Genomic DNA, 19610 nt, shown 5'->3' on the forward strand with positions numbered 1-19610 from the left:
TTTTCCAATGATGACATATCCTGTCATGTCTTTCTGGATGAGAATCAGTAAATGAAACACTCCCAGCAGGGACACTTATTTCCGGCTGTAAAAGAGCAAGACAAGTTAATATCTTAAGGCCATGTGGGAATATGCAAATCATAAATTTTCATATTTATGGTGATCGGATTTATCCCAAGATGCAGTAGATTCTTCCGAACGATATAGTTGAGTTCCTCCTTTGAAGGCTGAATAAATATGTCCCGACAATATTATCAAAGCATGCAGGGCGATGTACCACCAAGCGGCGTTAAAGGTCTGCTGAGCAATAAAATCATGTTTCCATAAAGTAACCGCATGGAGATTCACAGAACAATGTTATTATGGTTTGCTAAGCAATAAGTCTATGTTCTTACCAAACAATAAATCTGTGTCCCGCAGAGTAACTTTATGAGGTTCGCCGAGCAATAATTCTGCATCCCACGGAGCAAGGGCGTAGCTATATGGGGCCGAGGGGGTGCGACCGTCTCCTCTGAAATTTTGAGAGAGAAAATTAATACAGTGATTTAAAAAAAAAAGATTTAGTTATAAATTCTAATTTTTTTTGGATTTTTTCATAAAATATTCAATTAAAATAAACAAGAACCTAAACATTTTTTTTTTCTCTCTTTCCACCAATTTTTTTTTTCTCTCTCAATATTTGTTTTTCTCTCTCCCATTGCTGTGTTTTCTTTCTTCTCCTAATCCCCCGTCCCCAGGGCGTAGCACAGATGGGGAGTGCATGGTTCTGTGGCTGAAAGGTCCAGGGGTCGATCCCCGGGGTGTCACTGCCTGGGGTTAACGTCTCCGCTATGCACTTTCCACCTGTGTACCTGCATTTACCTCCCTCCATATCCGTGGGACCGGCTCTAGGGGGGCCGCTGATGTGGCGGTTCCATATTTTTTTTTTTTTCTTCTCCTAATCCCCTCTCCTTTTTTCTCTCTTGTGGTCTTCTTCCTTTCATAATCCTCTTATTATTCTTTTTCTAATCTTAATTTTACTCTTAAAATTCTTTGTCGTACATTGATGTTGTTGTCATCCACGTTGCTATCGCCGCTATCACCAACCGTTGTCATTTGCTGCAGCGTTGCCATCGTCGCTTTGCCGACGCTCCACAGCAAACACGTTTTGATTGAGGTAAAGTTTTTTTGCTTTATCTCTTTTGATTATGAATTTAAGTATTGGAAAAGCATATAGTGTTAATTTTTCATATATTTATAATTTATTTTCTAGTTAAGTATGCCAAACATTTATAGATATTGAGATCTTCTATGTATTTAATGTTTGATTGTTATATGAAAGTGATCAATTTCATTGACGATCGTTCAAAATTTGATTAATTAAATCTTATCATTTATTATTTCTCATCATATAATTCACTACAAGAAAACCTGTAATTAACGATGAAATTTAATTGTCGTCACTAATTAGCGACTTAAATAAATTATGGTCAGTAATTTAGCGAAAAAAATTAAATTTCGTTGTCAATTCCATCTCTATACTTATTTAACCTATTTAATTAGCTATGAAAACTTAATTCCCTCGCTATTTTAACAACAAAATAAGTTTTCGTCTCTATTTTAGTAACTCAATTAAGTTTCCGTCACTAATTAACTTTTTAATTAAGGTTTTTATTCTCAATTTTTCTTCCCAGCGCCCTAAAATCTTCCTCCCTGATCGACTTTCTCTCCAATCTTTGACATGCTCCTCTCCTCTTCGATCTCCAGCACTGGCATGCATCTCGTCGGTATGCATGATCTTCTCCTACTCCCTCTCCTCTCTTAGTGATTGCTTGGTGGTGGCCTCACAGCGAGGTCTCGCTTTGGCCATAGCCTCACAGTGAGGTCTTTCCTTGGTTGCGGCCTTGCAGTGAGATGGCGAGGTTGGGCATGACCTCAATAGTGTGTCGTGGTTAGCTTGCATTCACCCCCCCTGAATGCAAATTCTAGCTACGCTACTGCCACGGAGTAATCTTATGAAGTTCACTGAGCAATAACTCTACATCCCACAGAGTAATCTTATTAGCCAAGCAATAACTCTACGTTCTGCAGATCAACCTTATGAAGAATAGCCGAGCAGTAATGCTAAAAGTCTACAGGGCAATAACATTGCGATTCGCAAAGCAATATTATTAAGCGAGTCTTTCATCATCAAGCTTTTGATTATCAACATGTGACGATAACTAAATGGATAGATGTTCAAGGCGTTGGACATCAGAGGCGGTTTTCTTGATTCCTTCTTCATAATACACGGTAAATAGTAAATAACAGATGAGTAGTGGTTGTTAGAGGCGGTTCCCTAGGAGCCCACTTCACTTTACACGACAGTCAAGGATTGAGAGCATGGAACGAACCATCAGGACTGCATCCTCGCTAGTTTAGGCGGGGAGAAGTAAAATGGCATGAAGACAAGTAATTTGAAGATTTCTTCTAACAACTATATATGCACTTCAGATGGTAGCTTTTAGGTACGATGATTTTTTTTTTAACAAGCGGAGACAATTCTTTCTTTAAGTTCTTTATTCTCTTTGACTTCCCATTGATCACTAACTTACGCGTCAGAGGGACCGCGCTGGATGAGCCTGCCCGACTCTAACCGGTGTCACTTTCTCAGATCTATGAAGTTGTATAGAAAGGGAGAGCTTGCAGAGGAGGAGCCCGAGCTAGTGGAAAGAGGAGCCATCAAATTGGTGCTGTTTATGGGAAACTCTTACATAAAACTACTATAACTCGATTTTGAAAAGTAGCAACAGAAGATCAGCCGAGATACGCAGTTGGATCTTTCCAACCTTTATTGTCTAATCTCAACGAAGGTAGTCAAGATTTAAGGTTACAAAAGAAAATCTCGCACTTGGTGGCGAAGCTTTTGGAAGAAGCTTGACCACCTAAGTGTGATCCTCACCCATTTGAGGAAAAGAAATACTGTCTGTCGAAAGACCGCCGATAATTACTTCGTCTCTCGTAGTTCTATGTGTTTTTGAAAATTTAAAACTTGAGTATATGAAATGGATAATATTAAATCTTGCACAATACCGAATTAAATTTTTGCTCAGTAGTGTGTCGTCAGCTTTCTTCTGCAAAGCATAAACCGCTCATAGTTGTGCTCGATCCCATAAGCAAGCAATTGCCTCCCCATCTCCAAGCACTCGGTCTCTCCCTGCGAAAATAACTCGTTCTCCATTGAATTCGATGGCTGCTCGTCATAAGCGTTCGAAGGAGAGTCTGAGAGAGAACGGTGTTTACAAGCCATCATCAAAATGCATGCAGAAGGCAAAGTTGCAACGAGTGCAACACCAGATCCAGAGTACGAGGAGGAGGCAGTCTATCGTCGAGGAACTGAATAATCCTTTAATTTCCACGGATTACTTTATTTTCTTTAAGTTGCCAAATCTGGGCAAAAATTGGTTCAGCTGCTATTGTTTTTTTCTTAAATTCTCTTCAAATAGTTGAGGAAAATATCTGCAGTTGCCGCAACTAAAATTCAACTTTTGAATATTTGATTAACCATTTAAAGGGTCTAAACGTTGCACCGTTGCCTCGGGAGCAGTTGGTTTCTTTCTTTCTTTGTTCTTTGATTGCTTATGTGGATTATAACTTATAATTTTGTTTGATTTTCTTAGCTAGATTTACATAATTGTTAACTAAAACTGGTTAAAAAAAGGTTATGAGTTCTTACATAGCACTTTGAAGATTAGTACTTTATATTGTTATCTCTGTTGGAGTAAAAGTGATATTGTTCGCTCAACCTAAACAATTCAATATCACCAATTCCACGATAAAATCCAGACAAATAAATCATGGATAATATTTTATCTTAACGCAATAACCTCATGGAAAAAGTCTCAACTACCCAACTATATTATAATCTCTATAATTATTATAAAGATTGGTTAAATAATTTACTATAGATTTGTAGGCATATTTAACTTTGGCAAGTACAACTACCAAAATGACTGCAATTTTCCAAACACATCAAAATATTTATTGAAACTGGAAATCCACCGACGACAGAAAATGCCTTAAAAAGCTTCCGTCAAACAACTTTAATGCCGTTCTCCTCGACATTTTTCATAATTTACCTTGGATAAAGTTGTCCCTTTCTGAAGATTTAGCAAGTGACAATGATAAGTTCTGAATAATGTCTTCAGGAATTAGTGAAAATAATACACAGGAATCAACATTTTCAATTTCAGATTCCTTAACTACATTTTTTTTGTGCAGGCGACTGACATGCTAAGATTCAGTAACTGAACTTTGCTTAGGTATTCTTATGCCAGTGATACACAATGGGCACAAAAAATACACAACTGATATTATAGTCGACTACATTTTTTGTGCATTCTGACTGACATTCTAAGATTCAGTAACTGATCTTGCTTAACCACTTATGTGCAAGTGTTTGTAACCTTTTAATGCTAAAGCATCTGAACTTTGCTTAGCTCTATTCCTATGCCACTGTTACAAGATGGGCACGACAATACAGAGCCAAGCAATGTAGGATGATATATCCCGTGCAATTTTTATTACAGCCGACATTACCGCTTTAAAGTCAATTCATCTTCCAAGAACTTTTCAGCAGCACTGAGTAGCAAATCCATCGGCCAAATAGCCTCTCTAGACTGCTCACCTTCGTTCTTATGTTGCTGCAATATCAAATCCTCAGATCTTCTCATTCCGTCCCTTGCTCTCGCAACATTGCAGGGAAGACAATACCATTGCCCCTTGGGCACCCACTGCACGAGGTGGTTTCATGCAGTGAGTGTGGTAGGCCTCATCACACCCATCACACAAGACAATCCAGTTGTCATTCCTATCACAGAGACAACCTCTGCATAAACAGGATGGGCAATACCAACATGGTCGGTTTTGTTGCTCAACACTAGCAATCTGACTAGTTCTTAGGCATCTGATGTGATAGAATTTGTAAGGGCAGCGAGTATGACCGCATACCAAGAACTTACGATCTTCAGCCTCACATGTCCTGCATATCTTGCACAAGCGTGAATTAACAGTTTGGGATGGTTCAACCAGATCTGCAGACTCCATACAGGAAACTAAAGTCTCTCCAGAATTGGTAGCTGCCTTGATCCCACATCCATTCTCATCGAGGTCTTCTTCTGTCACAGAAACTTTATAAAATTCTTTCTTATTATCTTTGCAGACTGGATCAGAATCTTTATCAGTTGATGGACAGACAGCACAATGACAGCTTTGATTAGGTATCTCTCTAACACTGTTACCCCCACAACTGAAAATGTTACCACCACAAGCAATACTGTTACCCCCATTTGCTTCAGTCCGACACTTATTACAAATAGATGCGCAATTTGGATTAGACACCTCCATACGATCCGGTTTTGTGGAAAAATCTGGTCCAACAGAAAACTGTTTTGTAGCACGAGGTACAATGGAATTCTTCCGTATAACACCTACTTGACCTGTCTCCTGCAAAAGAACCATGAAGCTGAAAAACTGCACTTGGAATTTGATTGGACACAATTTCATAACACATATTACAAAAACTTAAGTGGTATATATCAGTTAACCAATTGTTATATAAAAAACCTATAGCTACATTTAACAACTTCTCCACAACCTGGCTACTAATTTTATGTTACAGTAAGTTGATTGCAAGGAATATAACATAAAAAGCATATGCAGGTAATTGAATGTAATACAACTTCCTTATCAGGACACTTCAGAGATACATGCATACATACTAAAATTACATTTCTAAATTATGAATCTAGCAGCATATTTGGATACAAGAAAGTAATAACAATGTCCATCTAACATACCAATAGGTCAAAAATAAAAAACCAAACAAGATACGATGTTAACCTGTTTATGACAAGAGGACAAGTTTGAAGCTAAAGTAGTCATCTTTTCACCAATTTTTTGCACTTTGTTCCATATCTGAAGAATGAGGAACGTTTGGTTAGTATATCAGCAGATCCACACAACATTTAAAGAATTTTTTTCCATAAAAAAGGATTGGAGTTGCTTGATAGTAGTCTACAAGCTGTTGGGACAAAATCAAATAAAACCAATTTTAAAGCATCAACATCTCAAAGATCATGGCTCGAAAAATTATAAACGGTTAAATTACTTTCATCTTAGAAATGCACAAGGCTTAGGCAAAATTCATGATTTATAGCACTTGTGCTGCATGAATATCTGAGGAAGTGACTTAATTATAAAATGTGAGGTGTAGATTCAGACCGGTAAGAACACATTTACAAAGCATATGCAAGTTTAAGGAAATGCCAGAACAATAAAAGGATACCTGATACCCATAAAGCTAACTTATTGATGTTTAGAACAAGTACAACAATTTTGAAATGAACATATTGGATTTTTTTTTATCAAAATATATTACAGTGGAAAGCAAAGTTTAAAAAGAATGTTTTAGTCAATTAACAGCCCTGGTAGATAAGATATCCTCATGGGAAGACATTCAGTTGGCATGGGAATATTGAGATCATATAAATTAATCCAACAATTGGACGGTTGAGAGTAACAGGCTGGCACAAATTATGAAATGACCATAAGTATGAGAGAGCATAGAACATCTAATGTTGGACATGAAAATGAACCAGCATCCATCCATTGGCACCAAACAAACTGACAACCTAATGCTGCTTTTCTTGCTGTGGGATGAATGCACCAATGAAATATAGTAACAAATGAAGCAAGAACAACGTGACCCTTCAGAAGTCACTAGATGCTTGACAAGCATAATAAGCTATCAACATGTTGATGCAAATATTCAAAATATTGAACAAATCAAAATATCTCAAAAAATTTTGCTAAAATCAATCTTACTCAATCAGAGTCCAATAAGAAATACGTAATCACAAAAGGCAAGACAACTTTGACAAAAGCCAAACCAAAAGAAAATGCACCAGTGGATTACCTGCTCAACATCCTGGTTAAACAACTCTGCTGACTGCTCATAATCACCACTTTTCAATTTTGAATCAATCATGCTAAAGTCTAAAAAAGATTTGGTTATGTTCTCATCAAAGATTCCCAAAAGAAAATCACACAACAGAGCAAATTTTCTTGAAACCAAAATCTCAAGGAAAGCCTTTTCGCACTTTCTAGTGTTAGTATCTTCTTTATGATAGCTAGCGGTGGATTCCAAAACTATTTGTTCATTAGCTGACAAAGAATTGAGCTTCTGAGATTGAAACTTTAGTTCTGAATCCCCTAACTGAATGTCCTGGAATCCATGAAACATCCAGATTAGAGATTAGGTTACCTACACAAGGAATGAGGAAACACGTCAATTAAGTACCTTTAGCCGTTCATTGTCCATGATAACTTCATTCATCATCAACTTATGTGATAGTTGAGAATGATCCAAGGATAATGCAGCATGGAGGGTATTCCAGATACCTTGACCTGGGATCAAATAGGATAGCTTGAGCAGGCATTCTATTGCACTTTTCCAACGACGATATATCCTGTCATGTCTTTCTGGATCAGAATCAGTAAATGAAACAGTCTCAGCAGGGCCAATTATTTCCAGCTGTAAAAGAACACGATAAGTTAATATCTTAAGGCCGTATGGAAATCTGCATACCATGAATTTACATATAAATGTTTTTGTTGATGATAAAGAAAAATATATATTAATATTCAATAAATATACAGTTAACAATAGAGAGAAACAACTCGCATTGCACATACAGTATTATAGCTACATTTTAATGGATCCTCGCTAAATATTAAAGGGTACCTTAAAATAATGAGATGCTTTCATTCGCATAGGCTGACCTCAGTGGTATTAGAGGTATTTTAAATAATTAGATTAATAGGTTTATTGGTGTAGTGGGTTTAATACCACATTGGTATTTTAAGCTTAGGATTTAGCATGGGTAGTTCTCATTATGATGCAATACACTTTTTTCTTTCCCCCAACTTCTACAATTACATCGTACCAATTAATTTGCACAACTATCAAAATCCATATCATCATATCAAACAGTAATGGTTCCAAATATTTAGAGTTGACTAAATGGATTTTTCCCTTAAATGAAATTTATGCAAGACGATAATGTGATTAATATTCAAATCTTTTGCATCTAGAGTTTTTTAATCTACTTCTACCCCTCACATTTTCTTCTAACTTATTCAACATATCTTACTATAAAATTTATTATATGTTTCATGATATCTTAACACATTCTCTCTCAGTTTATCATACATTGGAGCTTCACATAGTTATCTCCTATAGTTTTTATTTTTCTTTTCTCTTTCCTAATTTATTTGCCTGTTCATGTTACCATTGTTCATCTATGTTACATTAATTTTTTTATCTTGTTTCTTAATTGTCCAACACTTTAATTTAGAGGGGCCATACCACAATATACAAAACTCTGATTTCAGCCTGATAGCAACGGAACAACACAAGCCTCACAAATATATATATATATATATATTAACAAAAATAGAAAATAGAATAGACCAACAAACAATATATATTTATAGATAGATATTATATAGATAGATTATCAAGAAAATCCTAGGAGACAATTGAAATGCCCAGATCAAGACTCAAGTATTTGAGCACTATGCCCCATGATAAGAATGATAGCATGCACACCTTTATGTGAGTGGTTGTGGGTGACATCTGACGTGGGAGATCTGACACAGTCCAAATCTAATTTTTTTAATCCCTCTCTCATTTGCATGTAACAACTCTCTTCTCTACTTTGATTTCATGCAAGGTAGTGCTGGTTTCTAGAAACTAGCACCATCCACCTTGGTGTTGGCACCACCAAACCAGTACCATCTGTCGGCGCAGCGGGGCCGGCAAGAAGGGGTGAATTGCCTGAAAAAGAAAATAATACCTTTCTCGTTCTCCAACTCAGATTAAAAGCAATATCACAATTAGAATAAGCAAAAATGAACAACTAATAATTTAAAAGAGGCTAACAGATTTACTTGGTTACAACCTAGATGGATGCTAATCCAAGACAAATAAACGCACTAAAAAGTCTCCTTCTTTGAAGGCGGAGAAGCCTCTTACACTTGTTGAAAGCTCAGATAATTGCTAGGAAATGATTACAAGAGTTGTTCTAATATTTCCTAGATCCAGGGGTCTTTCTATAACCCCTGGGATAAGTTATCCGTGGCTGGAAGGCGTCTTCCATAGGGCTGCAAGACTCCTCCAGCGAGGCAAGCGAGGATAAAGTTTTATCCTCGCCAACGTTCACTTCTGCCTGGTCGAAGGCGCCTTCCATAAGGCTGGAAGGTGCCTTCATAATGTTCATCGAAGGCGCCGTCCAGCCATGGAAGGCGCCTTCCACAGTGAGGCGCGGAGGCGCCTTCAATTCTCTTTAAAAGCGCCTCCAGCAGTATTTCCAACCTCCTTTCACTCTTCTGCTGTTCCGATCGCCTGGGTGATCGTGGCCATCCGGAATAGGGCTCACCTGGACCCATTTTGCGACCTTTTCCTCGAGCAGGTTTCCGCTCTGGCTTCTCGTCCCTCGAACGTCGCGCACGTCCTTCTCGTCCACCGGTGTACTCTTCTGCTGCATCTCGCCCCTCGAATGCACCGAGCCCGCCGTCTCCCTTCTCGTGCCATCCTTTTCGTTAGCTGCGTCTTCCGCTCGACTTCTTGCGTTCCTAAGTTCCTACACACTTAGACACAAGATCAAACATAATAGAACCTAACTTTAACTTGGTTGATCATATCAAAACTACCACGGGGTTCCAACACCATCCACCTTGGTGTTGGTTTGTACGTAGTGTCGGTTTCACCAAGCTAGCACCACTTGGTGCTGGTCTTAAATACCAGCACCAACGTTGGAGTTGGTCTTTATAGACCATCACCACCTTGGACCACCAGCACCACCAGCACCAAGGTGGTGCTGACTTCTACAAACCAACATCACCTTGCATGCGATCAAAGAAGAAAGAAAAGAGTTATTGCATGCAGATGAGAGAGATTAAAAAAATTAAATTTGGCCACGTCAGATCGCCCACATCGGGCGTCATCCACAGGAGCTCACATAAAGGTGTGCAGGCTATCATTCTTCTATTCCATGATTCTCTCCTAAATGAGAAGTTGTCCATTGCAATGTCAATCTCATCTCTGACAATGATGACAACAAGAAGCCATAAGGTGTGAAGTCCTAAGAGCTGATGTCTATATGCACCATTTTCGCGGGGCGCACGATGGTAGGCCACTAACCCTATTTTTAATGATTCAAACTAAGTACCTTTACATCATAAATATTATTCATTTAAATTTAATAACTAGACGCAAGTTACCAATCATCTAGGAAACACCCTTGAACATGATTATATCATCTTATATAACTTTTTAGATTTTGTCTTTTGCTCAGAAACATACTTAGTGGTTTCCTAAATTAGTCAACCCTGAGATTAGTACCATCAAAGAAAAATAGGAAGAAATTATCTCAATAAAAATTAGAAACAGTCATTTGAATGAATCTCTAACTAATCCTGAGCAGACAATTTGTTTGGAAAAGGAAACAAGGAATGCAGAAATTGGAAGAAACAGAGCAGAGAAGTGGAAGACATAAAGAAATTATCTCAATAAAAATTAGAAACAGTCATTTGAATGAATCTCTAACTAATCCTGAGCAGACAATTTGTTTGGAAAAGGAAACAAGGAATGCAGAAATTGGAAAAAACAGAGCAGAGAAGTGGAAGACATAAAGAGTTGAATGGAGAGGAATCCAAAGTAACCAGTCACTTGTTATCATCGTGTCACTAAAAATGGAAGATGAGCCTTTCTGAAGTACAAATATTGCTGGTCATGATCATCATGTGTAATTTGGTCTACAGCCAGTTAAAGGATAGCAATGTTCATATTCAAAAAGACAGTAAGAAGGGCATTGGTAAATTGATAATTTGATATCACAGAAGGAATGTCAAAGGAGAGACAGTATTGACAAAAGAAGGCTTTTAGTATCCATCATCAAAATTCTATGATTCACACAGGACAGACTAACCCAAATTTGAAACTAAAAAATGTATATTACACATGAAAATTGTATCATGATATAAAATTGTTAAAAATTATCACTCTGAAGATGGTGAAATCAATCCACAAAGAGATTAAGTTTCTCAACCCAAGTTTAAATATTGTTAAGAGTAATCACAAGAGTATGATGACATCAAACATCAAAGATTAACAATCCACAAAGAGATTAAGTTTCTCAACCCAATTTTTAAATATTGTTAAGAGTAATCACAAGAGTATGATGACATCAAACATCAAAGATTAACTTGCTCAACCCAAGTTTACACTGACCAATCAATGCAAGCTATATTTCACTCAAAAAATGAATCAGTAGACATCCTGTGACTATATATTGGAGCCAAATCTTTCAATTCTTGGATCAGCTTTTTAAATGTCACAGGAAGATTACCTCAGTGCCTATTACTACCAGAGATGACGTTGAATCAGTAAAAGATTTGCAGAATTACCAAAACTATCAAAAGACCAGAAATTTTTGGGAATTAAGTCATCAAACAACAAAAGTCGTCAATATGTAATTATTCACAAATAAATAAATAAATAAATAGATAAATAAATATGAAGCTCATAGACAACTATTCCATATAATAAACAAATAATAGATGCCTTCTTCGTGATTCAAGATCATATCATCATGGATAAGAAGTTTTCCCTCCAAAAACTTTATGCGAAATTCGCAAATGTACAATGTCGTCAAGTAATAAAAAATATCGTTCATTGGGACCATTAGATTGAGTATTAGTCTAAATGCGAAGCAAGTTATCTAAACAAATCAAAATTGAGAGTCGTATGTGAAAAAAAAACAAACTAAGAAAGCAAATGAGAATATGCGTGGAAAATTGATTTTTGGAAGCAATTATAGGACTTTGATTTCACTGTGATAATCGTTGACACCCTAAATGTAACTCACTCTTTTACCTTCGATATGCATGAAAGTAGTCTATCCCAAGGTACTCGATACTTCCTCTTGAACAATACAGTGCACCAACTCATGCAACGCCTAATTTCAAGGTAGGCTTACTAAAGCGATCATTTTCTCTGGGAGACTCTGGTCATGCTACCCCACGATTCTCTAGGTGTTATCTCATATTTCATGACATCAAATCAGAGTAGACCCATTAAACTTCGTGATAGCCAATGGTACCTCGAGATATTTTGGACTACTTTCGAAACAAATCCTCAAGTTCAATAAGTCAAATAATTAGGTTCACCGTTTCCGGTGGTTGTTCCTCTCTCGAAGACAAGTTCTTATGCGTTACTCACCCGGTCGCCAAACACCACTTCTCATCCGACTTGCATGTGTTAAGCATGCCGCCAGCGTTCATCTTAATCCAGGCAGTTGCATTATTTATAGTTTCCTTGTTCGTAGATAAAGCGGATTCGGAATTCTCTTTCATTCTAAGGCATAACTTGTATCCATGCGCTTCATATTAGCCTGGAGTTCGCTCCCAACGATATAGTCATCCTGACCCTATCACATCAATTCCACAAGCGTCTTATGCATTCTCGTTCAATCACGATAGGGGAGCAAGTCAAAATAGGAAAGCATACACTAGCTTTGGGATAATCAGGCTAGAACTAATGACTTCCGGTCCTATGGCAGAACCTTCTATGTACCAAGCACATCATGCGATAAAAGAGTTGAATTAATAAAACAAGTGTCAACAATGCTACTCCCTAATCCTAAAATTAGAAAAACTATTTCATGGAGGTGGAGATACAAACCAAAGGCATAATGAAAATCATTTTACAACTTCTATCAAAGAAAGAAGATGAAGAAGCTTAGTCGTGGTGTTCGATGTCTTCGGAAGATCCCCAAGCTCCTCAGTGACAGAATCCTTCCGGCTTCTTGGAAACGACTCTCTCCTAGGGTTCCTTGTCACAGAAAACCCTTGATGCCTCAAACATGAGCCCCTTGGTTCTTTTATAGCCTCCAACCCTTTTATGTCTCAAGTGGAAGACACAATTTAGCAAGAGCTAGTTTTTGTTGTCAATAAGAGATGGGAATGTATGCTTCGTCAACCTTTGCATGTTGGAGGCTATTATTTGAATTCTCAATATCATTATAGTCAAACTTTTCAACTAAATATGAATGTCAAGTGCGGACTTTATGAATGCATGGCCAGAATTGTTCCTAATATTCCAGATCGAGATAAAATTGACCAATAATTGGACAGATTCAGCATGACAAAAGTATTATTTAGCATTGAAAATGCTATTTGATTGAGGAACACAAAATCTCCATATTATTTTTTTGAGTTTTAGACTCAATTAATGGTAATAAAAAATGTTTATGATTTTTTTTTTTTTTATGTTTTGCTTTTACTCTAGCTGATTCGTGTCATTCTTTTGGGGATGATTGCTCGGAGTTGCAATGATTTGCTATTAGAGTTTTTTAAGATTGACGTGTAGCTCTTCAAGATGTGAACGTAATTGGAGTGCATTTGAAATGATATACTTTTTTTTTTGTATGCTATTTAATTTTTCAAGTAGCTAAACAATCTAAACTACTGAAAAACCCTTATAACAAATTCGGTGTGTTGATACTTTACACTTTTTCATTGAAAAATTAGTGTATTCAAAAAGGAGAAACTGTTTAGCCCAAAAAGGATGAATATTTCGTTTTTGTGATGTATAACTTGAGATTAAAAGAAAAAGAGGGAAAGAGAAAAACAAAAGAGGATGAATATTGAAAAAAATCCATTTGAAGATCTTCCTTCTTATGATGAATGGATAACATAACTTATCATTCATATATAAGGTTGAAGTCATTGCATCACATGTAATGAGAACTGGTAAGTTATTTTTATTTATCATCGATTATCATGCAAAGTTCCATTGGATTTTAACTTTTACATATTAGCGCTAAATTTATTACATTCATTTTTTTTTTTTCATGTAGTTGATGAAACACCTAGTGAATCTCATGGAAAGAGAAAACAAGCCAATCAAATGCAAAACTTTCACTTTGTTAATGAAGATGAGAATGTAAAATGGTTTAAATGTGATCAATGAAGATGTTGTTCAAATGTCAAAGGAGAATGAACTCGTTAAAATTGTTGGTCACAATGAAGATTATGGATTTGGAGATGATTGTTATGGATTTGAGAACGACTTCTAATTACATAAACTAATTGTATATATGTTTAGAATTAAAATATAAATGCTAAGAGTACACTAGGTTGGCCGCAATCACCCAGACAATCGGAGCAGCAGAAAAGCAAAAAGAGCTAGAGAATACTGCTGTAGGCGCCTTCAACAGGAGTTGAAGACGCCTCCGAGGCGCGCGAGTACCTCCGCCACTTTTAGGCAGAAGGCGCCTTCCATAAGCATAGAAGGCGTCCTCCATAAGTATGGAAGACGCCTTCGGCCAATCAATATAGTCGTTCGTAGTGGATAAAGCTTTATCCAGAGACGCCCTCTAAGCCCTTTGGAGGCGCCCTCAAGTTACAGATAAGACTTTCCAGGGGCTATAAAAAGATCCCTGGACCTAGGAAATCAACAATAACTTCAGTAATCCATTTCCTAGTCTTTTTTGAGCTTTTTATAGATTGTAAGAGGCTTCTCCGCCTACACGAACGAGATATTTCTAGTGGAGCTTTGCAACCGTTTTGGATTAACAACCACCTAGGTTGTAACCAAGTTAAACCTATTAGCCTCTTTTAATTATATTAGTTGTTCATTTGAGTTTATAATTATTGTGATAGTGCTACTAATCTTAGTTGGAAAAAGGAAAAGGTTTTGTCTCATTTTTTTAACAGACGCTATGCCCTCTTACCGGCCCCTCTGAGCCAACAAGTGGTATCAGAGCCCAACCGTCTCAGAAGGACTAACCGCCGACCGAAACATTAAGATCAAGACGATGACCGGTGCAAGCATTCACCCACCAAAATTCGAAGGAGACCTCGCACAATGGAAACGCCAGATGAAAGTATTCTTCAAAACATATTTTGAAATTCTATTAATAATGAAATATGATTTTGTAGTTCCGAAAGACAAAGAAGAATATCAGTGCACGAAGAAGGAACAAGCTGACTTCGTGGCAAATGATAAAGCAGAATTCCATCTGCTTAACGTTCTTCAGCCAGGAAGTCAATCACATCGGCAGCTACGACTCCGCTAAAGAGTTTTGGGAGAAGTTCCTAGAACTCCATGAAGGCACTTCGGAAGCAAAGTTAGCAAGACGAGACATTCTCCGGACCCAGCTAACAAATCTACGGATGAACAATGGAGAAAAGGTAGCACAACTCTAAGCATGAATCAAAGAACTCATCACTTAGCTAAGCAATCTCGGAGAATCAATAACAAACCGAGACTCAATCCGATATGCGCTCAATGCCTTCCAGAGGACTCCAGAATGATCATCCTTAGTTGATGCATATTACATCTCTAAGGATTTTAAGGTAAGTACGCTAGAGAGTTTGTTTTCTACATTGAACTTCATGAAACTCGAATTGCAGATCCTAAAGAAATAGAAAAAACAAATCTCAACATTGCCCTAAAGGCAAGGACGGAAGATCAAGACTCCGAAGCATCCATTGATGAAGCCGAAGTAACCGTAATGGTAAGAAAATTCAATAAATTTATTAAATCTAATAAATTTAAATCGCAGACTAGAAAGCACTTTCGACACAAAAGGACCGTCTGATGCTACAATTGCAACGAAGAAGAACACATCAAGGATGACTACCCAAAATTGAAGAACAAAGACAAGGAAAAGAATAAAAAGCTAGCTCGGCCCAAACATAATCTCAAAGCCACATGGGATGAGTCGTCGTCCTCCGAATCCGAAATCAAAGCATACGCCTAACTAGCCCTAGTGACAACCCATCAAGAGGAAGACGATACCAGTTTAGCAATGAGCATTGATGAAGGGGGAGAATCATCGGAAGATAGCAGCAATGAAGGGGGAGCTTTAGAACTTAAAATAAGTGAGGTACGTGCTCTTTCACCCGAACATTCTTTTCAGTTCATTAAAGCACTTTCGAAAAATTTAGTAAAATTAGAAAAAGGGAACGTTGATTTAAAAAGACAATTGGATAATTTGAAATCAGAAAATGATAAGTTAAAAATTCAAATCAAAAGTTTGAATGACCATGCATGCTTGAAATTGAATAGTTGTCAAAAACCAAAGTATGGAAAATATAGTAAATTAAATTAGTATATTAGACATCACCAAGGACAACTTAGAAGAATTCCCAGAGGATATGTACCCCCCAGATACTTAGTTTAACCCAGTAGGAAGGAACCTATACTGGGTTCCAAAATTATACTTAGATTAAACATTTCTCTTTGGATTTAAGGCTTTCAGAAAAATTAAATGTTTAAATTTTTTAAGAAGCTTTGTCTAAAAGTAGTTGATGATCCAATAACCAAAAAGGCATAGTGTCTCGCCACAGCCTAGAAGTCGATTATTGAATTGAATATTTAATTAAACTGATAAGTGTGTGATATTAATGAAGATAATACTTTTAATGTTTGTCAATTGTTTTGAAAATTTCATAAACTTAAAAATTGCTTTTGTGACTTGTTCTCTTAACTTACGAAACTTATTATACTTTTTTTTTAATGTAATCAAAGGGGGAGGAATAGTACAAGTTTAGGGGGAGTTAGGATTTTTTTTTTCCAAAGTTTGCAAATTCTTTTATTGCAACCTCATACTTAAAATGTTTATTTTTGCAAATACATTTATTTCAACTTGTTTGTTTTTTTTTCCTAACTTGAACTTGGGTTGATGCACATCAAAAAGAGAGAGATTGTTGGACCCCGTGATAGTTTTGGTGTGATCAACTAAGTTAAGTTAGGTCCTGTTGTGTTTTGATCCATGTGCCTAAGTGTGCAGGAGCTTAGGAGCACAGGAAGTCGAGCGGAAGACGCAACTAGCGAGAAGGATGACACGGAAGAAAGCCGACAGGCTCAGTGCATCCGAGGGACGAAGTGCTGCAGAAGAGTGCACTGGTAGACGAGAAGAACGTACGCGACGTTCGAGGGACGAGAAGCCGGAGCGAAAACTTGCTCGAGAGAAGGCCGAAAATTGGATTCGGGTAAGCCCTATTTCGGTTGGCCACAATCACCAAGTTGGGTGATGTGTGCAGTGGTGCCAAATTGGACCAATATATGCCTTACAAGGCCATATGATCCAACGTTTATACCCTTGGTTGAACAAGAAGCAAAACAGATTGCTAGCCACCCAACTACCCGTCCCCACTTTTGGTTTTACTAGTATTCATCCAGCAATTCCTGTACTATGTATCTAATATTCTTCTGCCTAGCCTCCCTGGCCACCTTTTTTCTGCTTTCCTTCTATTCTTTGAGAGGAAGGAAACTTAAACCATCTTAAAACCTAGAAATACCCTCCCTCCAACCCTCCAATGTAAAATTCTAATGAAAAAATCTACATAGAAAAAAAAAAGATAAAAACTAGAAAAAGCATTTAATAACTCTGCAAAGCCATATTTTTTATAAGATTTGCTTCTACAAGATAAAAATTGAGGAAATCACCGCCATGCTAAACTATGTAAAAAAAAAAAAAAAAAATAGAGGTGAGAGAGAAATATACTCAGTTCACATTAAAGGCATTACCTTAGTCATGTCAGTCTTAGGTAGCTGGAAAGTAGTCCCTAAACGATGATCAGCACTCTCCGATGATTTAGTAGCTGCTTTAGTGTTCTCAAATTGCTTATCTGCTTTCGGATTGAATATACCAGAACTTTCCACCTGAAAAACCTTGTCGCTTTTTGTGGAATTCGCATAAACTATATCATCTTTACAAGGACTACTCATCTCTTTTCCATCAAAGCTACGGTTTTGTGCTAGCCTCTTGTTCTTGCACATTCTCTTCTCAAACATTTGATCAAGTATGGACTTCGAAACTTTAGTTGGAACATTTGGGCACTTCGCTGTTGGCCAACGATGAATAAGATGATACTTAATCTTAGTTATCGTACCTGTACTAAAGGTACACCAGTTACACCTCAAGCGCTTCCATTTCCCTTCTCCAACTCTGACACAATGGTTCCACCCAATATCCCTATTTCTACCAGGTCTTTCCAAAACCTACATATCGGCATACAGAATCAATTGATCTTTATTATGAAAATGAAAAATTAAATGAAAGAATACATATTTTTTGTCACAAACATAGCATTCATTGTGCTTCAATAAGATTAAGACCTCCTTTCTATATGCATCAGTGATGTTTATATATTAGTTCTCCTGTGAAAGAGTTGATATTAACCCAAAACTGATGAATCTTATGTAGCTACATACACAAAGTGACCTCAATAATATTGAAAGCAAAATGCTCGATAGGAATACTTTTATTCTTTCTTGGTGTCATTAGTCGAGCACCTACTGTCGATCAGCTTCCTTCTTGGTGCATCTATTAGCTCATTAGTTGAGCACCTACTGTTGATCAGCTTCCGATCCTTTTCCAGCTCATGATAGTTAATTATTTTTTGTAAGATTGATATACTTCATAAAAACTTTAGAGCATCTGGTAGCTTCAACATAATAGCTGCTGAGATAAAATGTCAATTATATGATGACTCCAGGGCAACAAGGATTACATATCCTCAGTGATTGCATTTCCTTGGTTTTGTTGCTCTAGATAAGTAATGTATTGCCATGCAAGATCAATAGGTGACATGGTAGAAACTACAAACGAAAGCAACATCTAACTGAATTTACCAACCAAGCTGCTCCGGTAATTATGAAAGCATCACGACATTTGGGGGGAAACAATTATCTGTCAATGAGTTCAAGAAATACAAGAAAGGACGAAGCAACCAAACCTTAGTAGCTTCCGCACTGGACCCATCGTCCCTCCGCCTCTTGTGAGTGATCAAATCATCACTTGGCGATTTTTCCAGCTTCACGGACCCATTACACTCCGCGCGTTCCGCCTCCATATCAAAGACAAAACGCTCCTCCTTCCCGAACTAGGGTGTAGGCCGAGCTCACCCACCTGCAGCCAGATCCAAAGATGGATGCATTATAAAAACCAATAGAAAGTATCGATAACACGGATGAGGTGAGAAAGATTGCAACTCAGAGAAGGTTAAGAAACCCTAGACTTTGAGCTGCGGGGATATGCATTTAAGTTTTTCCAACAAATTTTGAATGGGGGCATTTAAGTGTTTTTTTGACATGAAAGTAATTCAATTGCGAAATGGAATTTATCAATTTTGATGACTCAAAATAATTTATAAAGAGTTTCTTTCTAATTTTTAATTTTAAAAATACAGTAGTTTCATTAGAAATAATATTTAAATACTTTAAAAATATACTAATGGCAAATTAACAGTATGATGCATGAAACTTCTGTTGATATGGAAATCTTGGACAAGGGTTCGAGTATATTTTCTATCATACTCGAGCCTAAGTATATTTTGATAACCGTAGCAATTTTAATATTACGACAAGGCTCTCTTTCACATTAAAAATATACTAATTGCTTGAAATGCATTATGGAAACAAATGTTTGTCAAACGAGCTACTAATATACACAATGTGCATGAGGAGAATAATATAGAGAAATCTTGTACTAAGTTAATAAAAATGAGAGAGTTTG

The 19610-nt window shown here is 37.0% G+C and overlaps 1 pseudogene; it reads right to left on the reverse strand.

Moving 5' to 3' along the window:
* Positions 1 to 4051: 4051 nt before the first annotated feature.
* On the reverse strand, positions 4052 to 19167 carry LOC121970822 (annotated as a pseudogene).
* Positions 19168 to 19610: the final 443 nt, after the last annotated feature.

Source organism: Zingiber officinale, chromosome 4A, assembly GCF_018446385.1.
Source record: "Zingiber officinale cultivar Zhangliang chromosome 4A, Zo_v1.1, whole genome shotgun sequence".
Classification (NCBI taxonomy): Eukaryota; Viridiplantae; Streptophyta; class Magnoliopsida; order Zingiberales; family Zingiberaceae; genus Zingiber; species Zingiber officinale.